Raw genomic sequence first — 14,834 nt, 5'->3', positions numbered from 1 at the left:
GTGCGGGCGGCGTGGCCGGCGGGAGCTGGTGCCCATCCTGAGTTCCGCGCTTTACACGGCGGACTATTGCTGCGACCCCGGCACCCCTGGAGAAGAGCGGAGGCGCCTAGTGAGAGCCGGAGGCGAAACGACCCGGCTGGGACCACACACGAGGCGCTCCCACGGGCGCCATTGCATGCTGCGGAGGGGCCCCGCCTGACGGCCTAACATCTGGTAGGAGCCTCGCGGAGCCTAGCGCTCTTGGGCACTGCACCCCCGGGCTGACTGGGGGTGTCCTTACATTGAGGCGCCCGGAGGGGGACAGTAAGAGGCGAGTGCCTACCCTGACCTGAGGCGTTCCTGGGCACGCAGGCCTACCCGCGATAGTGAACTGACCGCGTGGCCTCCGGTGCCGGTCTGTGCACGTGGTCGGCTCCCGCACTGTCCCGCATTGTCCCATTGAGACCCAATTGCAACTGTAAGGTCTGGCCTCCCTACCTGCAGGAACGATGGGCAAGGGCGATAGGACGCAAACGAAACTCACGTTTGACCAGAGGAGACAGAAGGCCCTGGACCCGCCGGCGGCCCAGTCCCCGGGTGCAACTGCGGACACGAACACCGCACTGTGCACAGAAATAAGAGGCATGCTCAACACGATGGAGAAAGGCCTACAGGATGGCATGACGGCCATTGGCACCAAGATTGACGCCCTGGCGTATCGAATGGATCGCATGACGGAGAGGGTGGATAAGCATGCGGAGAGGCTGGACATGGCGGAGCGCAGGCTGACGGAGGCGGAGGAGGCGCAGACAACGTGGGACGCTGACCGCAAACAGTTTGGGAGGCTACTTCAGGTGATACAAGAAAAGTCGGAGGACTTAGAAGCTCGCTCCAGGCGATCCAACATACGCGTCACGGGCGTGGCGGAGTCGACCCAGACAGGGAAAATGGAGCTATTTATCGAGAAACTACTTAAAACTCTATTGGGGGACGACACCTTCTCTCCCATGTTCATAGTGGAGCGGGCCCACCGTACCCTGGGCCCGAGGCCCCCTCCGGGGGCGAACCCTCGGCCGATAATAGCGAAACTCCTCAACTACAGGGACAGGGATGCTGCCCTCCGCGCTGCTCGAGAGAAGGGGGAGTTGCAGTACGAGGGAATGAACATTTCGCTATACCCTGACTTCACCGCCAAGGTACAGGAGGAGAGACGGAGGTTCGTCCCCTACAAGCAGCAGCTCAGAGACCTGGGCCTGGACTACGCCATGTTGTATCCGGCGCGGCTGCGCATCAACAGGCAGGGCCACTCTCATTTCTTCACCGACCCGAAGGAGCTGCAAAAATCCCTGAAGCAGTGGATCAAGGAGCATAAGGAGAGCCGGATGGCGCCTCCGGAGGAGGGCGCTGACAACGAGGATATGGATGAGCAGGACTAGTGTGTCGGAGGGGCGCAGAGGCCTCTCCTGCGGACCTGGCCACTTGAGGCCTTGCCACGGCCACAGACTCTTGGCCCGGGGGATGCCCAACCTGGGCTCTCCTCTGAAATGAGCGGACATCTGGACATGGCACCACGGGTGAGATCTGTACGGGCCACACGGGTTTGGGTGATGGGCGGCACTCTCTAGGGTTCAACTAGCCTGCCCGGGGGTGGTGTTGATAACGGCCCACGACAGGGAGGGTCCGATGGGGTTTGGGGGGGGGGGGCGGTAAGGCGGGTACGATATTGCTCTTGTTACTTAATAGCTGCACTGGCAGAAGGGGGCGCTGGCGTAGGGGCGGCCAAAGGACATTGCGCAGAAGCGACGACCGGGCGTTGGTCGATTGAGACATTGAGCGTGCTACCTCTGCCCTGGCGCTCATAGTGCTTGCGGCTCTACTTGAGACTGCTTGGGGAAGTTTGAAGATGGGTGGGGGGGGTGGATGTAGGGATTTCGGTCATACCAGGTTGGGGTTGGTTGGCTGTGGGCGGTGGGGGGTGATGGGGGTCCTGAGTTCGGGGAAGTTTGGGATGTTTGGGGAAAGGTCTGACATGTGCTCTACGATGTTGTGTATTACAGGATGGGTGGGCCTCTGCTGTCACTGGTGCGGGGGGGTCCTTGTCGCAGCACTACAGTTGTTGTTCTCCTCCATTGTTAATGGCTGACACACCACTGGCAGACACATTGAGCGATACCGAGTCCCTCAGGGCTCTTACATGGAATGTGAGGGGTTTGAATGATTATCGGAAACTCCGTAAGGTGCTACACTATCTCCAGAGACACCACATAGACCTAGCGCTGCTGCAGGAAACGCACCTGCCCAACACCAGTAAGATGCTAATGCACAGGGGGATCCAGGGTCACTCCACTTATGCGGGCTTCACCACCCATGCCAGAGGGGTCCTCACCTGGGTCAATCCGAAGTCCAAGCTATCCCTCGCCCTGGTAAAGGCGGACCCGGAGGGGAGGTTTTTGCTGAGCAAGTGCACGGGCAGGGGGCTTAACCTGCTGGTCATGAACGTCTATGGCCCGAACTATGACTCCCCTGAATTTTATACAACGGTTGCGGCCCATTGTACTGAATGGGCCGCTGGTACTATGATCTGGGGTGGGGACTTTAATTTCACCTTTAGCCCTGAGCTGGATAGGTCTGCGGGCCCTGCTAGGCGCCCGGCGGCGGCTGCGCAGTGCATGAAGGCAGAAATGCTGAGACTGGGTCTGGTAGATGTGTGGAGGGACAGGAATAGCGCTAAGGGGGGGTACACGCATTACTCAGCTTACCACAATATCCATACCAGGATTGACTACTGGCTGGCTTCCCACTCTCTGCTCGCTATGGTCAGGGGCTGCAGTGTGCTTCCCCGCACTCTGTCGGACCACTCACCGGTGCTGTTGGCGTTGCGTACTCCCCAGCAGAGAATCCCGCCATTTACGTGGCGCTTTCCACCCTACTCGCTGCTGGATGAGGCTTTCAGGGCTGACCTGGGGGAGGACATGGACACCTTCTTCGACACCAATCTGGGATCAGTGGACAGCTTTGGGACGGTCTGGGAGTCATTTAAGGTGTATGTGCGGGGGGTGGTCATGGCGAAACACTCAGGGGTGCTAAAGGCAATTAGAAACAGGCTGAAATTCCTAGAGGGGCAGATAGCGGACTACGAACGCCGCCAGCTGCTTGACCCGACCCTGCCTGGTGATGAGACCCTGCAAGACCTTTTGAGTGAGTTCCACGAGGAAGCTGACAGAGAAGTGCGACATTTAGGGAAATACGCGACTGCGCGCGCGTATGGCGAAGGGGACCGCCCGGGGGCACTGCTTGCCAGGATTATGAAAGGCACTAGGCGCAAACAGGTCATCGCGGAACTGCGTACCCCGGGGGGGGAGACGCTCACGGAGGAGGCACGCATTTTGGAGGAATTCAGGAGATTTTATGAGGAGCTCTACACCACTAAAATCTCCGGGGTCGAGGACCACATTGACAACTACCTCGACTATATCAGGATGCCATTCCTTGAGGATTGGCAGAGGGAATTTCTGATGGCCCCCGTACAACGTGAGGAGATATCAGATGCACTGGCTACCATGAGAGCGGATAGCGCCCCCGGGATAGATGGTCTGACGGTGGCCTTTTACAAGGCGTATAAGGATAAGTTGCTGCCCCACCTCTCCACCCTCTTTGCTGAAATCTGCGAGAACGGCGCTATGCCGCACTCCATGCGCGAGGCGCTGATTGTCACCATACTCAAACCTGGTAAGCCCAGCGACCAGCCAGGTTCGTACCGCCCACTGTCCCTTCTTAATGTTGACGCTAAGCTCTATGCAAAGGTGCTGGCTACCAGGCTGGCGCTAGTGGCGCCGAGGTTGGTGGCCCCGGAGCAGGCTGGATTCATCCCGGCCAGGAACCTCACTTACAATATCCGTACGGTCATGGGAGCCATGCAGCATACTCGGCAAGACGCTAAGGCCATTGCAGTCTTTCTTGACATGGAGAAGGCCTTCGACTCCGTGGAGTGGCCCTTCATGCGCAAGGTGCTGCAAAAGTTGGGGCTAGGAGGACCTTTCCTCCAACTGCTGGGCGCCCTTTATCACGAGCCCACGGCCAGAGTTAGATTGGGTGATGCTGTCTCGGAACCGATCTCCATCACCAGGGGCACAAGACAGGGATGCCCCCTTTCCCCGCTACTCTACGCCCTTGTGGCAGAGCCACTGGCGTGTGCGATTCGGGAATACCACTCGTATGAAGCCATCAACTACCCCACCTACAAACTGGGCATTTCTACTTATGCGGATGACACCCTGCTTTATGTCAGGAACCCGGCCAACAACCTCGCGTCGGTGCTGAGGGAAGTGGTGCGATTCGGCGCGCTCTCCGGACTGAAGGTTAACTGGGCGAAATCAGTCGCTTTCCCACTAACCCCAGTCACGGTCCCCTTTGAGATGGACTATCCGCTCCAATGGTCCACTGACCCGATAAGGTATCTAGGTATTATGCTCCACACGGACCCTGAAGTTATGCTGAGGGAAAACTACGGGGTTGCTTACAGCAAACTAGCGGATGATGTGGAGCTCTGGATTAAACTCCCGTTATCCCTGATGGGGAGGATCGCCTTAATGAAAATGGTCATTCTCCCAAGGTTTCTGTTCCTGTTCAATAATCTCCCGATTGTGCTCTCGAAAGCCTTCTTTGCAACCCTGAACAAACTCTTGGTGCGACTGGCGTGGGCCGGGAAACAGCCTAGGGTGCAGTGGAGGGTACTGCAATTACCGTATGAGCAGGGGGGCTTAGCTGCCCCGGACCTGGAACGCTACTACAGGATAGCGCAGGCCTCCCACCTCCACACCTGGATACATGGTGGCCGTGATGTTCCGCACGTGATACTGGAGCGGCTGTTTGCGGACCCTACTCCGCTTCCTGCTACCATTTGTGGCCCGCAAGACCGCAGAGTTGGCGTACTAGACTCCCTCCTGTCTACCAACCATGCATGGCATTCTATTCTGCAGAGGCAAAACAAAGTGCTAATGTATGCTCCTAACATGCCTCTACAATGGGCACTCTGGCTACCAACCTTGGCGGAACCAGGGGTCCATAGGGCCCTTCATGCATTGGGTGCTCTTACTTTGGGGGACCTATTTGAGCATGGTCGGGTGAAGACGTGGGCACAGATCTCACATCGGAGGGAGAACCCCACGCTGCTCCAACGCTTTCAGTATCATCGGGTCCGCAGCGCCCTGCTGGAGCTGCTAGGCCCCGATATGGAGGAACCCCCTGCGGTCCCGGAGCTGGTGTATATCATTGACGCCGTCTCGCCAAAGAAGCTCATTACTAGATTATACAGGATAGGGCACGAGCACACGGCCCTGCACTACACGAGGGCGAGACTGGCCTGGCAGGTGGATTTGGGTACACACGTCGATGACAGCATGTGGGCCTACTGCTGTGCGGCCACCAGACGCCTTTCCCTGAACGGGAGGCACCGGTTGATCCACTTTAAGTTCTTACAAAGGGTATACCACACGCCGGAGAGACTCCATAGGTTCGGCCTCCGCGACACCCCACACTGCGAGAGGTGCCGGGCTCGGGTCGCGGACTTCCTGCACATGGCCTGGAGCTGCCCGGGAGTCCAGAGGTATTGGGCCAGCGTGTTCGCTGAATTGAGCGCCATAGTTGACTTGGACCTAGCTATGGACCCAGCCCTTGCTCTACTGGGTTATACAAAATCGATCCCAGTCGCGGTTCGGAAACTGGTGTGCGTGGGACTGCTCCTAGCGAAGAGGGTGGTCGCATTATGCTGGATGAGGGGGCCTTTGCCTACGCTCAAGCGCTGGGTTAGCGACATGAAATACTGCAATACGCAATCGGACACATACAGTGAGCTCCTGCCGCCCGGGGGTCGCCCCAAGAACTACTGGGGGCTGTACCAGACCTACTTGTCCTCCCGGCTGGACGGGGAAGTCTCGGGGGAGGGGGAGGGGGGAGATAGAGGGAGTGACGTGCCAGAGCCATCGGACACACATGACTAGGAGGCTCCTCCGCATGACTAATGTACTGTAATGGGGGGGATTCTCCATACTACTAGCAGTGAAAACAGGGGGGCGGCATTCCGGGCAGGGGGAGGGCAGCAGGCCGCACTAGCTACCACAGGTGATAGAGACAACCAAAGGCGACTCGGGGAGCACGAATGAGGGACCAGTTGAGGGGGGGGGGAGTTCAGAGGGTTGGGGTTGGTTGGGGGGGGAGGGGGGAAAATATAAAACTGTTTGCTTTGCCAATTTATTTGAATTGCACACTACTTTGCGGATGGTCCGAGCCCACGGAGGAGGCCCGTCCCCGGCAGACCTCCAACGAACTTTTACACTGGACTCTATGGTGTTAATGTGTCATGGCATTTGTACTTATTGTTGCATGGAGACCTGTTGCCGGCCCGGGATGGGTTGTAGGCAAGTGATTGCGTATACATTGTGCTGTGCTTTTTCATAATAAATATAATAAAAAAAAAAAAAAAAAAAAAAAAAAAAAAAAAAACAGTCCGACCTCCAGGGCCCGAGGCCCTCCCCAACCCTGCCGCGCAGCCCCCATCGCCGCCCCCCACTCAGGTGGAATGCCTCCGTAATGCCTTCGGGTCCTCACCCATACACCAAAGTGCGTGCCGCAGGACCCCCAACACCTGTGCCGCATGCACCGTGCCACCTCCTTTTTGACCGAACCCCCCACCCCACCTTCCCACAGCTGAGTCCCCCATTCCCCCGCCGATGGTAAATTGTCAGCCCCGAAAGCCCCAGTCCTTCAAACTCAGCCTGAACCGCAACACCGACCCCGCGGAAACCACCTATCCCCCTGCCCCACTGTTACCTACCGCCGCAAAACTCCCATGCCCGCTCATATGCCATCATGGAAATGCCTCACGAACGCCTGTCCCACACAAGTCCCCTTCACTCCCCCCGACAACCGAACTCCAGGCTGCGGTCCCGTCACAACGGACAGCGTCAGACCCAAACCCCAACGTTGCCGACCCCCTTTGTCCACCGGCAGGCGTGCTTCCATGGCCACGGAGTCGAGCTCTCTACCAACAAATGACAGCACCGAACTGGGACCGTGCGTCCTCTCTGGCGCCCGGGGCACCCCAAGGTAAGCCTCAAGGCCCGGAAAACCGTCCAGCTCCGCTGGCAGTCCATCGAAACCCGGCCGTCCCACCAGCAAGAAGTCAACCAGATAGTGCGTCACCGCCTAGAGCCTGTCCGCCAGGAAAAGACCCGCTGCAAGAGCACCTAATGGCGCACCCAGTGCACCCCACTTTGACATCCCATGGGCAGTGCTGTTGCCCCCCATGCCAACCTCGCCGTCTCTCGTCCTCTGGCAGGCGTGCTTCCATGGCCCGGAGTCGAGCTCTATACCAAACAAAGACAGCACCGTGCTGGGACCGTACCTCATCTCTTGCGCCAGGGGCGCCCTCAGGCAAACCATGAGGCCCATAACTGACCAGCAACCTCCGGCAGTCCGCTGGACCCGGCCGTCCCACCAGCCAGAAGTCCTCCAGATCGTGCGTCTGTCTCAGAGCCTGTCCGCCAGGAAAAAGCCCACTGCAACAAGGAAGTGAAACGCCCAAACGAGCCCGTGAAATCGAAAACCCCCCTGCTATGGTCCCCCACAAGTGCCCCCCGTTCAAACCGGGCCCCCACCGACTGGTGAACCCCCGGATGCCCCGAAAAAACCAGGACGCCAACCTAACCTCACCCTTAGCCCAGAAACCGTCACCCACCGCCTCCGGGCTCCTCTGCGCCGCGTCCCTGATATTGTACGACACCGCCCAAGACACCGACCGACTCACCCTCCCCCCACACCACCCCCGCACGCTGCTGGGACAACCGAGACTGACCGGTGTCTTTCCTGAGCCCAAACCCCGAAAGGGGGGACACTCAGCCGACCGCGCGGCTCCACACCAAAAGAGGGGGGGGGACCCCATCCCTGCCCCGCTCTTCTCCTTACACACCTGCCCCGCGCCGGCCCTGTTTTCGCATTGCCGGATCAACTCCCCCACCCTCCCCGGTGCGAGCCTATGCCCAGAACCTTGCCCCCCTCCCCGCACCCCCCCCTGGCACAGCCGAGGATTACTCAAACCACTCCCCTACTCTGCCACCATCCTTACCTGGCGTCAAGGTCGGCGTCGCAACTGGATCCCGCCGCCTAACCAGCAGAGGCGGGGGGGGGCCGTCACCTCGGCGCTCCTTGCTGTGGGCATACCTGAAACACACTACCAACACCGTTACATTGCTCCTTCCCCCTTTCACATACCCCCCACAAGTTCCAACGGCCCATGGCCTCCTGCCCAGCACTGGGCCCATCTTTCCACCTTTCTCTTGTAACACACTGTTTGCCACCCCTCACATTTGTTTGCTTCCGATACTTGCACAAGTGCCACCATTCGCCTACGTAACGCTCGTTCTTGCCGGAGTGTCAGCCATGGATTGCAGTATTTAACCTCCCTGGTACCTGCACGTTTTTGTAACCTGCACACAAATCAATTTTTTCTCCTATAATGCACCGGGTGTCACCTCATGTATTTTGGTTGCCCTATTGTCACCTTTGACCCATGGAACCCCACGTTTGCTTTTGTAATTTGTTCACTTGTAATTGTCGTCCTCCTGTATCGTCACTGGTCCCCTTGTGAAGCGCTCTGACACCTTCGCTAAAGTCTGCCTATATAAATTTGCATAAATAAAGAATTAAAAACGTCCCCCAAGCCCCGTTTCATGGCTCTGTCCTACCCCACCCTGCCACCTGCCGACACAAACCCCCCCCAATCCCCCGATCCAAGTCCTCCTCCCCTCCTCCTTACTATCTCCTCCACTGGTGCACTCATGGAAGGACCAGCTGAATCTATGAACGACACACCCATCATCGTTGCTGCGCCCCTTCCCGCAGCATGACCTCAACGACCCCCGCCCCCATAGCCGCTCTTCACCAAAACTGGACTACTGCAATTCCCAACCACTCCTCCCCGGCTTTCCAAACTGACCTCAAAATTCCCCTCCCGCAAAGCCCTTCCAAAGTTAACTCCTCCCCCCTATCGCCTGAGGGCAGGCCCCGTTTTATAACATTCCTTGACCCTCCATTATGGACTTGCCGTTCCAGTGGGAACGCGTGTTCCTTGAGACCGCCAGTATAGCAGCACTACTCAGCACCCGTGACTGGGACTCTTGTTCACATGCACAGGACACGGGTCCCGTGTAACACTCCGTTTTTTCCTCCTACCGTTGACGTTTCCAGGCCCCATCCCGGGGGCCACCATGCCCGCGTAACTCCCTCTCTTGTGGTCTAGCGTCCTCCATTCACTCCAGTATCACCCCTACTAGCCCATCCCTTTTGCAACCCGCGCAAATACCACGCACCCTCCTGTGACGCCCGATTGCAACCTCCTGTATTCTGTTTACACACGCTTGTCACTTATGCCTCATATCCTGCAACCTTGCGTACGCAATTCACTCACTGGTAATGCCCCTGTATCCAGTCTATTCTTATTAGAACATGCATAAATAATTAATTAATAAAAGAAAGCAGATCAACAGTCTCTTGCCTTCCTCCCCAACTCCCAGCGGCCATCCTGACCCTTCGGGGTGGTAGCGGCGGGGGGCGCACAGCCCCGTTTCCACTGGCGCTTTCCAAGAATGGTCCCACGTGGGAGCACGACCGCCCGTACCAGGCAGAGCCGGCCCATCCCCTCGGTCGAGTGGAGCCGCATGCTGCTCTCCCGAGCGCCTATGTCCACGTCCCTGTCCAGAACAAGAGGTGTGGTCCAGCATGCCGGGAAAGGAACCTCCCCCTTTCCTCCCGCCCCCGAAAAAACTCCCCCCCCCGCCGAAACCCCCCCTCCGCGCACATCGTGCCTCCAAACCCCCCCGCACCTGCCCAAAAACCCCCCGTTCCCCACAGGACACCCCCCCAACTCGAAGGCCTCCCCCCTGAACAGGACCTCCCCCCCCCACTCGCCCCGCACCCCTCCCCGCACTCCCCCCGTCGCACACTCGTCGCAGAACAGCTCCCCCCATCCCACCGACCCCCCCACCCGCGGAACAGAGACCTGCGAGGCCCCCACCAAGCCCACCCCACCCCCACCCCCACGCCACTCCCCCCCCCCATTGGAAACTGGACCTTAAAGTGACATGCTTAGAATTGCTCGTCATCAATGCACAACGTTCTGGTTTAACAAATGTATTACGTTTCGTAAGTAACATTTTTATTTATAAATGATAAAGAGCTGCATATTTGCACATGTTTCTCACGTGGCAAGGGAAAATAGAAGTCGTTTGGGAGTATGTGAAAAAGGCTTATGAGATTGGTCAACAAATACAAACCACCACTGACTAAAAGTGTAACTCTGTCTATGCAATACTTTTTGAACTTACCCAATAGCTACCAGAGTTGCAATAAAGGGAATACACCGCTGTTGTCATTGCCACCTATGGGGGGGTTGCTACACATACAAAATGGCCGTGGGGTAGGACATGCGGTGAGGCCGCGCCGCGGAAGCAAGCACCAGAGCCCAGACACTCCTGGCAGAGGGAACCGAGGCCGAGCCCCCCAAGCAAGCTCCGGAGCCCAGACACTCCCGGGAGAGGTAACCGAGGCAGAGCCCCCAGCCGAACCAGTCCGCAGCCGCCGACCTGCGCCACGACATCTGAAACCCAGCCTCCCTCGTAGGCCCCAATGGCCGCACACCCCGGCCACAAACCTCTACCTCGCATCTCCCCGCCCGAACACCGTCGAAAGATCCAAACCTCTCGCGCGCCCCCGTACACATGAAAACCGCATCACACGGCACCACCATGGAAGTACCCGCGCGACAATCTCGATTATTGTACACCCGAAGGACAATAAGAAATTAAACCGCGAAGCGGCATAAATACCCCCACGCAGCCATCCTCAAGAGATGCCCCTATTAATGCGGTACCGTCATACCCGCGCATCGCTTCTACCCAATACACAATTCTCACAGAATGCTCCTCAACTAAAATAAATACCTCCGTCAGCCCCCGCCCGGCTGCTGTGTCACCAGACACCAAATGGTGACCTGTAACTTAAAATGTCCGGTTTTAAAGGGGGCTAGCCCAAAAGTCGCCCAAAACTAGCCCAACCCCAGCCCAATGCTACTAAATAGCCCAAAACCAGCCCACGTACGGTGCTGGCTCTATCCCCCCCCCTTCCCCCGGCCCCAAAATCCCCCGGGGGTGGCAGGCCTCCCGCTGGTCGGCCGCCCCCCCCAAAGCCCCATTGTAACTGTGCAGCTGCATAATAGTGTTCGTAGTTTAGCACTCCCAGGCTTCCTTCCGATATGGGGAGGTATAGCTTTGGGAGCACAACTCTAGATCTGGAGCCCCCCATATCACGGAGTTGAGAAGTGGTTCTAGTTCTTTAAAAAACCTATGCATTATTCAATATGGAAGAGCTGAGAAAAAATACAGAAGTCGAGGAAGTAAGAGCATCTTGGGGATACTCGTCCAAAAGGGCAGTGCAGCGCGCGCTCCTGACACTGCACTTCCGAGATTGCCATCCATTAGATCTGTTTGAAAGTGATAGATTTTTACCCCTAAATATCTGAATGTATCAAAGTTGCAAGGATAGTGCAAAGATGCCTGTGTTGCCTGGTTGCACACAGTGCACCAGCGCAAGCAGAGAGCAGAAATACTCCATATCTTTGCAAATATGGAGCCTTTGTCCTATCTTCCTTTCACACAATGCAGCACAGTTCAGCCAGTTCCCTTGGCGTGCCGCTTTGCATGAAACAGTAGTAAATATGCCCCCAAGTTCTCCATTTCTGCCGGATGAAAGTGACTGTTGGTGAAGTGGTAGCAACAAGTGACCTGACCTCTTCCTAACAGTCATACAGGCAAAGGTGACAACCGACAACACCTCCACATCAGTTACCAGCCAATGTGTGGCTGTTGGTTCCATCTGGCTTTGTCTCTTAGACTCCTCTCCTTTGCCGGGTTTCCTCCCAAAACCTTCTGACTGGACTTTACTTCCTAAGCCCTGCTCAGCAATGGCCCTGTAGAGCTATCTGCAGACAAAAGGGGAACTTTGGAGTATGAAGGTCCATAAAAACAAATTATTATTATTATTATTAGTGAATATTATTTATTTATAATAATAGTAATGGAACGTTGGAAAGCAGCACTCCGTCTTGATAGTTTGTTGAGGTAAAGGTTTGATTCGTAAAGCTTTTTCTGTGAGTATGTTCCAGTAACACACAATACAATAAGGAAAAAAAAGCTAATCTCCCTTGATATATGAACAACATGCAATTTATTAGCGCATGGAATTCAAATTAGTTTTTTCTGATATTGGCTTTTGTATGCTGGCCTTGTCATACCTTTCTCAAGTTCAGATCTCTTTAAGGAGAAAATGAAATATGAAGAAATCTTCCTAACGCAGAAATCTGTAGAGAGCATTGCAGAGCATACGTAATAATTGAACAGTTCAGGCCCAAGCTTCACGAGGAAACATAATAGGTTAGAGTTCACTAGAAATGAAAATGCATGATCAGCAAGTTTCATTTAAATGGAAACACGTGTTTAAACAAACCTTGAAGTGTTTATGATCACAGAACACAAGCATATATCTCATTGTTCTACTTAATAGAAACGTGACCTTGAGAATATGAGTGAAAGGTAACTTCAGTTAACAGTACATATAGTGAAATAAGTAGTCTTGGGAGCAGAACAATAAACATGCATAGGCACTCAAGGGGAAATTAATATTTCATCAAAGCTTGTTAGACTTACGATAAGAGAATGTAGAGGGAAGGCTGTGAGTTTAAAAGACACAGAAGATGTGGTATTTATGTAAAAGTTTATAATTTACTAATGTATTCATTGACCTGTTATTGGCTTTTTTAGGTCAGTACTTTTTTAAATTATATTAGCACCTACCTGTCTGCGAGCAGGAAATCAAGTTCAGCTGTTTACCTGTGCTAGGGCAGTTGTTCTCCTGGCCGAGATGAGTAAATGTACTTTTGCCTTGCCGAGAGAAGTCTTGTCTTTCTTTATTTCAGTGTTCCAGCAACAGTTAGCGAGCCGAGCAAGGAGCCCCATTTGTCCTCACCCAACTGCTGCCATCGGAATACCACCTACCCCCGCTGCATAGACCATTGTGCATTTTTGACAAGGTAAGCAGACACCTAGGGCTAGATGTAGGTAATTTGGATTTACCGATTCATAAATACCAAATTTTACCGATTCGGTATTTATGAATCGGTAAATCCAATGTAGGTAAAAATTCGGTAAAAAATACCGAATCGGTAGGATTCGGGATTTTAGTATTTGCCATTGATTCCTATGGGCCTGTAGGCCCATAGGAATGAATGTCAATTACCGAATCGGTACCGATTCGGTAAATACCGAAAAATTCAAGGGTGTCAGGGTGTCACTTTGACACCCTGTTGCACCCCTGATTAGGGCTTGTGTGCCATGTGGCACACATACATGCCCTAAGAGCATGTATGTGTGCCACATGGCACAGGTGTAAATGCACATATTTGCATTTGCATAGGAATTTATTATTTACCACCAATTAATAATTTGTGGTAAATAACGAATCCTGAAAGCACTGTAGCACTGTTTTCAGTGCTACCTACATATCAAAATGCAGATTCGGTAATTTTACCGATTCGGTAAAATTACCGAATCTGCATTTTCTTATGCCCCTACATCTCAGTATCCAAATACCGGTCGGTAACGGCCGAAAATCTGTATTTTCGGCCGTTACCGATCGGTATTTGGATACCTACATCGGGCCAGATGTAGGTAATTCTATTTTACCACTTCTTAAATACCGAATTTTACCGATTCGGTATTTAAGAAGAGGTAAAATAGAGGGGGGGGGTATGTAGGTGTTTCAGAATCGGTAAATACTGAATCGTTAAGTAAATACCGATTCGGTAATGCCCATTGATCCTATGGACCTTGAAGCCCATAGGAATCAATGGGCAATACCGAATCGGTATTTACCGATTCGGTAAATACCGATTTCAGCAAGGGTGCAGGGGGTGTCACTTTGACACCCTCTAACACCCCAAAGACGGGCATGTGTGCCATATGGCACACAGACATGCCCGTCTGTCACATGGCTAGGTGTGCATGCACACATGTGCATGCTCACCTGGATTCGGTATTTTACCACCCAATTGGATTGGGTGGTAAAATACCGAATCTGCAAGGCTTTAGGGACTCTGAAGAGTCCCACCTACATCTGGCCGTTACCGAATCGGTAAAAATACCGATTCGGTATTTTACAGAATCGGTAAATTTACCGATTCGGTAAATTTACTGAATCTGTAAAATGATGCCCCTACATCCCAAATACCCATTTACCGGTCGGTAACGGACGAAATCGGCCGTTACCGGTCGGTAAATGGCCTCCTACATCTGGCCCTTAGTGTATAGTTTAAAGTCAGAAACTGTGATTGAGTTTAGAAATAGTTAAAGTGTTTATATTTTAAATATGTTGATGATGAATGTGTGTATGTACATGTATTTAGAAATGCGGCCACAGAGTAATGTTGTTGTTTAATGTTTCAAAGCATAACATATGCCTAAAGAACAAATTGATAGATTCTTCATTTTGTGAGAAAAAGTGTACGAATCTAAGAAAATACATTTTTGAGTAGACAGAAAAAAGTTCGACTATAAAAAAGTTGTTAGAATTACAGGGGGCTATGGAGACTCCTTTACAACATATGAAAAAGATCTTTCCAGGTGAGTATAAAAGGTTGCAGAAACATTGTAAAGAATGGTTTAAAGCTACCCAGAGACACAAGTCACCCTGACCAAAGAAAGGGACATTTGATGATAAGTATTAGAACATACTGTCACACACCTTAAAAG

General features: G+C 53.8%; 1 long non-coding RNA gene across 1 annotated transcript in view; it reads right to left on the bottom strand.

Moving 5' to 3' along the window:
* Positions 1-8,207, bottom strand: part of LOC144819356 (uncharacterized) — a 42,442-nt gene extending 34,235 nt beyond the window's left edge. The window contains exon 1 of the long non-coding RNA XR_013607310.1: positions 8,102-8,207. This is a non-coding gene — a long non-coding RNA (uncharacterized LOC144819356). The remainder of the gene's footprint in view (positions 1-8,101) is intronic.
* Between the last annotated feature and the right edge of the window lie 6,627 nt (positions 8,208-14,834).

The sequence above is a fragment of the Lissotriton helveticus genome, chromosome 2_1 (assembly GCF_964261635.1).
Source record: "Lissotriton helveticus chromosome 2_1, aLisHel1.1, whole genome shotgun sequence".
Lineage (NCBI taxonomy): Eukaryota > Metazoa > Chordata > Amphibia > Caudata > Salamandridae > Lissotriton > Lissotriton helveticus.
Note: the sequence above shows the minus strand (reverse complement) of the source record. Positions and strands in the feature narration are given on the sequence as shown.